Genomic DNA, 7,803 nt, shown 5'->3' on the forward strand with positions numbered 1-7,803 from the left:
CACAAAGTCAGACTCACTCGGGATACTCAGCTTGAATTTGGGGGATGTGAAGTTTCCAGTCTGACACCAGTAGCTGCTTAGGTCGTCTCTCTGGATTTCAAGAGTCTCTGAAGTTTCTTTTAAATGTTCTCCATTTCTGAACCAGGAGAAGGTCATCTTGGTGAGACTGCAGTTTGATGTGCACCTCAGGGTCACCTTGTCATTTTCTTTTACTTTCTCTGCTGTTGTTTCAACCTTTAGACCTTCAGGAAGTGAAGAAACAAAGAAGCCGTTCAGTGCCCTCCCTGGTGTCATTTTATTTACATGCATTTTGTTATCATTGTTACGTCTTAACTCACTGCAGTGACTCTGCTGTGTGTGTCTGTGGACAGAAAAGGAAAAATAAAACAGAAATTCTAATCATCACGACGCCCGCGGACTGTGAGACCCCATGAGTGAGGCAGACTGGTAGAAGTGACCGTCATGACACCACAATTAATGAAATCCTGCAGTCAACGTGAAGGGTTTGGGGGAAATCAGCTACAACGTCCAGCATGAGATGTGGTGCCATTTATAGACTGAGTGTCCAGTCAGCGTCCATCACTAGCAAGGGGACAAAAGTGTCAAGAAACACCACCAGCGGTCCTCCTTCATGGGGTACACTGGACAAAGAATTTAATCACATTTATATGATTATAAGAGCAAATGGAAACAACTGGAAGTAAAACAATGAAATAATCTGCTAAACATGTTTAGTGCAAAGTCTATCAAGAAACATGAAGTGCAACACAAGTAATAAGCCTGCAGTGGACAGACGTCCACCTCAGGACACACTCAGCCACAGCTCACACTCACTCACGCCAGGCCAGTTCAGAGTCAGCGATGAACCTGACATGCTGGGCGGGGGTCAACAAAATTAGAGAAAAGAACACAAAGGGGTCCAGAAAATGGAGGAGGTCCACACGGACACCAGGCCTGAATTCTGGGCCAGCAGCTGTGGGCTGTCAACTGTTAAGTGAAATCCACACACACATTCCTCACCTGTGACTGTCACGTGGACTCCTGGCACTTGTGTCCAGTGATCTGTCCCCTCGTATCTAAACTTGTAGTATCCGCTGTCCTCTTGGCTCATGTTGCTGATCTTCACGTCACACGTCTTCTTGTTTTCGTTAATCGGGAACTGAACTCGCTGTCTGTGACTGTTGGGTACTCTCTGCCCATTGTTAGGATATTCTGCTATTATTTGATCTTTAGTTGTCTCGTTTTCCTTATGACCAAAAAGCCACATTTTCTTTGTAACATTAACATCTGCTGGATGTTTGTATGTGCAGTTAATCCTCACAGTTGACCCTCCAAGTGCGCAGATCGTCTTTGGTTTGTATTCGGCTCCCCAGTCACTCAAATCTGTAAATCACAAAAGTGTACAAAAGGTAAAGTCAGACATTTTGAGTTCAGTCCACAATGATAAGACAGAGATGAAGACGCCTCTGCTCCTCTTTATGTACCTTAATAACATTCACAAACATAAAAACCAAAGATACAAAAGGACTCACGACAGGCGGCTGACAGCCCTGACTTTACTGCTGAGTCTCCCCAGTCTGACATTTCTCTTTCCTTCCTCGTCTCTTTGTGTTCACCTCCATTGTTCTCTAATGTAGCTCCACTAGTCCTTTCACCTTTTACAGCTGGAGTTGAGGGGCTGCTTGTGGTGGTCTTTTGTACTTTTCACTTTTTCTGTGCACAAACCAGAGCTCTAAAATCTCATCCTCCATTACAATTGTTCTTATAGTCCATTTGTCATTTTTCATAACTGCTTGACTTCAGTTTAATCAGTCTGTTATTGCTGGCCATTTGCTTTTCTTTTCTTTCCTTTTCATTGCGGTCTCTCCCAACATCCTCTGCCCGTCACTACAGCAGCACCAGCCCCTTGGACAGTGAAGTGACCTGAGAGCTTTGAGGGCTGACAGGCCGCTGCACTTCACTGATTCTTCTTTCCATTTTTCAGCAGTTTAAGATGAAGGTCTTGGGGGACGAGCAGGTCTGGTAAATGTCAGCCCAAGTGAGCACAACAAAAGACCACTGGTCATGGGACAGACCTCGTTCTGTGGTCTTAAATTATATCATCTTTTTGGACTTAATTGGAAATTATTTGAAAATTCATCAATATGAACAAATTGTGATGTTCAAAGAAAATGAGAATCCAATGATCCTACACATTTATCCATCAAGAACCAAACATAAAACAACTGATGCAGGAGTCTTCATCCTTCTACCTTTCATTTCAGTGCTTAGGTGTCTTCAGGCTGAACTTCTAACCAGTGGATTTTTAAACTGAGTCTGCTGCACTTCTGGCCGGTTTGGGTTCATCTTTTTTTGTAGAAGATGAGTTTGTACCCAGGAACACTAAGGTGAATTCTAAATATTATAAAGGCTTATTAGGAAATTATGTGAAAAATGGATAAACGCTGTCATCCTCCATCGTGACAAGGCTCCGTCTCATGGCTTAGTGCTGCTGCCCTTCAGCTTCTTTCCAGTCTGCACATTTTCCCTCATCCCTTTGGCTTTTTGTTGTTTTCTTCCCACAGCACAAAGTAGTCTGTGTGTGTGTGTGTGTGTGAGGTGAGTGAGTGTGCGTCTAAGATGAGCTGGCGTCTGAGTGTGTGCGAGGGAGTGTGTGTGTTGTCACACGTGCACGTCGGAGGATCTCCTCATAGGCTCGACTGAGGTTTGTGATGACCTGCTGGGGCGAGAGGGGGCGCTGTCGCTGGCATTCGCTTCTCCTTCTGAGAAACCCCCCAGTGATGACACTTAGCCCCGCCCCTTCTGGTTTGTGCAGTACAAGTGGAGGCGGCATTTGCACTAAGAGTGATCCAACAGATGGCGCTCCACTGATGATCCTTATTATGGATGAATTGTGTTGTTTTGCACGAGAGGTGTGATTTTTCTTTTGATTGCTGTCCTTAAACAGGAAGACTTGGTTGGTGTCCCAACTTTTGTGCAGCTGGCCACGGTGTGCAGGTGAGTGACTGGACAGTTCTGACAGGATTTTCTCTTTTTAACTTAATAATAAAGTTTAGTGGGCTTAGAGGAATTTCAAAGGTTTCTTAATCTTTCTTCTGTCCATTCCTTGACTGTAACTGCAATTTGATTCAATTTTAATTTTTGGAATTTCAGATGGTTTTACAGACAGACCGCGATAGAGCATTCAAAACACACAACAAATAACAGGCCCATCAAACATGAACTTATTAGAAATATGAAAAATGTGCTGCAGCCGTAAACATAATACTTAGAATATCAGATTCTGCAAATAACGCATGAAACGTGAAGCCAGCCTTTAGCAGGCCATCCAAAGTGTAAGACCTCTAAAGGAGACGATCCATAAGAAAAGTCGAATTAGGGGAACATGTCAGCTTTTGGCTTCCTTTAGGTTTGACTCGTTACTCTGGTTTGGTTTTTCTGAGGAGATGTTTTTCTGAACGTCAGGCACCAGTAACTACTTTTACAATCCTCTTCTTAAATTCTTAACGGAAATGGTCAGACACCTCAGCCACACTCCAAATTAAAGCCTGTCTGAATGAACTGCCATTCTGTCCAATCCAAACTTGATAGCAACATCCTGCTAGGCCTCCACAGTCCCTCAAGAACCTCTTGTTGATCTGCTCACCAAACCTGACATCAACTACAGGTAGTCGTCAACTTAAGAGCACGTTGGGTTCCGGCAGACCTGACGTAAGTCAATTGGGACGTAAGACGGACTGGTATGTGGATTCAAAGCTGAGTGTACGAGGTGTGATCAAAAAATATGGTGAATGTTTAAATAAAAAATAAAAATGACAGTAAAAGACACATTGCCATCAGTCCGCAAATGGGCTAAGGTGTACTTTAACATATGGTCTTGGGGTATGTACTTTAACATATGGTCTTGGGGTGGCAGGTGTTAAGATGTTGTATTCTCCATTGGTCTGAAGTATGGCTGTTTGGAATTGGCTTGGTTCAGAGGCCTTTAAGTACTACGACGCCCTATTGGCTGTAGGGGTTGGACAGAAAATCTATATATTTACTTGTTTAAGCTCACACTCTCTCTCTTACTAACCAACATCTGAAAGAAGCATCTCTCTTGCTAACCTGTGATGAAGAAGACAACACAATGAAGAGCACAGCTCAGCAGCCATTTTGACCAGACATGTGGCTGAAAGCTGAGCACCAATGATGCCTTAACTAGAGACATTTAAGTAACTACAAGACTGTGTGCCGCCTGAACTACATATCACCATTTAATCAGGTTGTATGGTTGCCAATATTCAAACATACTTTACATTTTGTTATTATTTATGAATATTATCAGTAATACATTATTTTATGTGTAACTTAACTTCTGCTTGTCTTTTTATTACATCTAATTGCCTGAGGTTATAGATATAGAAGGGAAGGTGGGGATAAGTTATATACAATAATACCTTATAAACAGTGGTAAGTCTGCGAGATTAGGCATTCTAAGGCTACATATTAATACAATAGGGGAAAGTAGAGCAATATATATTACAGTGTGTAAAAACTTTTTTCGTTATTCTTGTGTGGATTACTTGCGCTTAATTTTCACTAAATATTTTTAAAACGAACTTTTGGACTGAGAGATTTCTTTCGGCACACCTTTTACCTGTGCTTGAACTCGCCTTATACTTCGGTAGCCACAGAGTCATATTGTTTGTTTTAGGTCGCTTTTTATCATCATTCTTAGCACACTGTGTAGATTTTCTATCACTGTTTTTATAAATTATTTTTTTATTATTTTGTGTTGTTATTACTGTTGGGTGCCAATCCTTTTGACATCTTCCCAAATCCTTTCTGTGTCGTGTTGTGTTACTTCATCAGCGTGTGCCTCTCGCTGTGGTCACTGTGTTAACTGTGAGAGGAGGACTTGTGCTGGCAGAGTCTGAGCGCTCGTATGCTTTCTCTTTTAATATTTCAGCCTGTCAATAATACACATTAACAGATAAAGGAGTTCAGTGGGGTTTCATGACCCCTTCATGGCGGCACATCGTGAGTCACAGCTCAGAAGCTGTGGAGGTTAACAGGATTCAAAGCCAGAGAGCACAGCAGCCCAGCGCGTGTAGTGATCGCCCGTTACAATGGAATAACTCAAAGTCACAGGCCATGGCATTCACTTTCTGTCCTCCCTCATACTGCTTGATCTCCTGCATTTCTGTGTCGATCTCGATTGCATTTTTTCCTGTAATTGTAAGACAAATGTAACTGAATGTAAGCGAAAAATGTAAGTGTTACGAAAGTAATAAACTGAGATCGAGATGAATGAGTCACGGCATACGGAGCTGGCATAGTGAACACTGTCGTTTACCCATGACACGCCGTAGCGGTCGTAAGTCGAATGGTCATAAGACACGTAGGTCAGCAGCTACCTGTACTACTAAACAAGTCGGACTTGGCACATGAAGGAGTCCATTAGAAAATGGCAGCACCTTCTATTAATGTAAGCAAACAGCTTAAGCTCCCCTAATGACCTCCTGTTACTGAGGAGAGACCCCACTACTGGAACCCTGAGTGGTGTTATGACCTGAGGACAGCAACAAACTATAAATGAAATGGAGTTTGGTGAAGCTGTGCACACTCCAGCATCAAAGAGGAAAACTGAGGTACATACACAAGAGCACATGTCAGAGTGGAGGACGGACACTTTCTGCTATAATAATAATAATCTTCTTCTTCTTTCAGCTTCTTCCATTAGGGGTAACCACAGCACATCATCTTTTTCCATATAATAATAATAATAATAATAATAATAATAATGTGTCATCAATACAGAATATCATTATGTCTCCTGAATTGGGCCCGTCTGAGGTCCTCTCTGAAAGCACAGTCTGCTGCCCCCCATCGTTACTCTGTGCTGTGTGGGCATTTACCTTCCATTATAATCATCATCATCTTCATCATCCCTTTCACTCTACTTATGCTAGTAAGGCCAGTGGTGAGCACATGTTAAGATGGGCTGACCAGGCCTCCTCAGTCCTAGCAACATCTTCCCACTCCATGGCCAGACAAATGTAAGTTGGTTAACACAAACAAGGAAGGACTTTACTGCATCTAATGGCCATATGGACATACAATCCCTTTTGCATGTCCTTAGTTTGTCTCCCCATCTTCTCATTTGCAAGACCAGGAGAAATTTGAAAACTTTCAACTTTACTTTACTTGCAGGGAACAAGACATTATGTTCTGAAATGGACCTCCATTGTATGCTGGAGATCACAGTTTGATAAGCCCAGGAAGACAACATCAACTGCAACCAAGAGTAACCCTTAAGATCCCATCCCTTAGATTCTTCAGGCGCAAACACCTGAGCTGAGGAGCTGATAACCTTGAAGAACATCAGTTCTATAAATGAGGTGGTCTCATCTCTCTTGTAACACAAATATGGCTGACCACTGAGCTCAGTGTCACATACAGCTGGCCTCCTGCCCGCACTTCCCTTTTTAATTTCTAAAATGGTTGCTGGGTGTTAAAAGCCCTTTTTGCACATTACTGACCCTGAACCCTTGATAAACTGTTAGAACATTTCAAAGAGCTCGCTGGTGGAGACAAGCGACTGTCAGAGAGACGTGCAAACCGTTTGAGGAGCTGAGTGGAGCACACAAACCTCAACTTCATTTGTGAACTTCAAAACTACCAGAAAGACAGAAGGAGACAAAACAGTCCTGGTGGCCAGAGACATGTGGACAGTTCAATAAGGCCACGGGACAAGTGGGCACCAACTGGGGGGCATCCTGATGTCAGTCAAATATCTGAGAGGGGGGCTCAGAAAAAGGAGAAAAGTACAGAAATACAAGAGTTATAAAAATAGAAAAGGATGAGTGTAAAACTACAGGAAGAGTAGAAACCACAAACAGTCTGCCATTACATTCAGCCAAAAGAATAAACAGCGTTTTAAAATCAAGTGAAGGTCTTCTGATCTTACCAGCTACATGGGGAACAGCAGCCAAAAACAGCCAGAGGAGCATGTTGTGTGGTGACCCCTAAGATAAAAACAGAAAACGAGGAACCTCACATGAGTTTAGAAGAGCAGCCATATTAAAACTCGACAGGTATGGAGGATGAGGTTCTCTGTCCACGGGACAAACAGGAGGAGAGCACATGGGAGGTCACAGTGGTAACCAGTGTGCCACCATAACTCCCAGATTTATCTTCTTTATAAGTTATTACTCCTCTCTAAATTCTATGAAGAGCTCAAATTAGTCTCCCTTTTCTGATTATTAAAGATTTTTTAACTTCACATTTTTCCATCTGTCTGTCCATCATACAATCCTGCTTATCCAGAGCAGGGTCACCGGGACACTGGAGCCCAGCAAGCATCAAGTGCAAAGCTGGACTGGGGCACCAGTCCTTCACAGCTTAACATTTTAATTCTTTTCATTTTTTCAGCATGAGTTTAACATTTAAAATTGAAATTCATTACATTCACCTGATAGAAATGAGATTTAAAAATCCACATTACCTTCTTCTCCGAGTTTTACAATTCCGTACGCCAGACGTGTGCAGATCTTCTCAAACAGCAGTCCAAGTCTGAAGGCTCTCCAAGTGACTGACGTTCTTTAAAGAAGGCGTCTATGAGGAGCGGCAAGTGACATTTTTAGATGTATTTCTCGTGACTTCCGCTCAATGACACCAAAAATAGTAAGAGGTGACACTGTTCACTTTGGTGCAGACCAGCAGTTCTGTTCATGAAGGGCAGTTTGGTGCAGGCTGTGGCCTCAGATCTTGGGCTGTTCAATCTCCTCATATCCATCCATCCATCCATTATCCAACCCA

General features: G+C 42.7%; 1 long non-coding RNA gene across 1 annotated transcript; it reads right to left on the minus strand.

Annotated features, from left to right (window-relative positions):
- Positions 1-1,181: 1,181 nt before the first annotated feature.
- LOC114667535 (uncharacterized) lies at positions 1,182-7,595 on the minus strand. The gene is made up of 3 exons (XR_003718750.2): positions 7,490-7,595; positions 6,953-7,010; positions 1,182-1,383 (listed from the first exon to the last, which is right to left on the minus strand). It is a non-coding gene; the product is annotated as an uncharacterized LOC114667535 (long non-coding RNA).
- Between the last annotated feature and the right edge of the window lie 208 nt (positions 7,596-7,803).

This window comes from Erpetoichthys calabaricus, chromosome 17 (assembly GCF_900747795.2).
Source record: "Erpetoichthys calabaricus chromosome 17, fErpCal1.3, whole genome shotgun sequence".
Classification (NCBI taxonomy): Eukaryota; Metazoa; Chordata; class Cladistia; order Polypteriformes; family Polypteridae; genus Erpetoichthys; species Erpetoichthys calabaricus.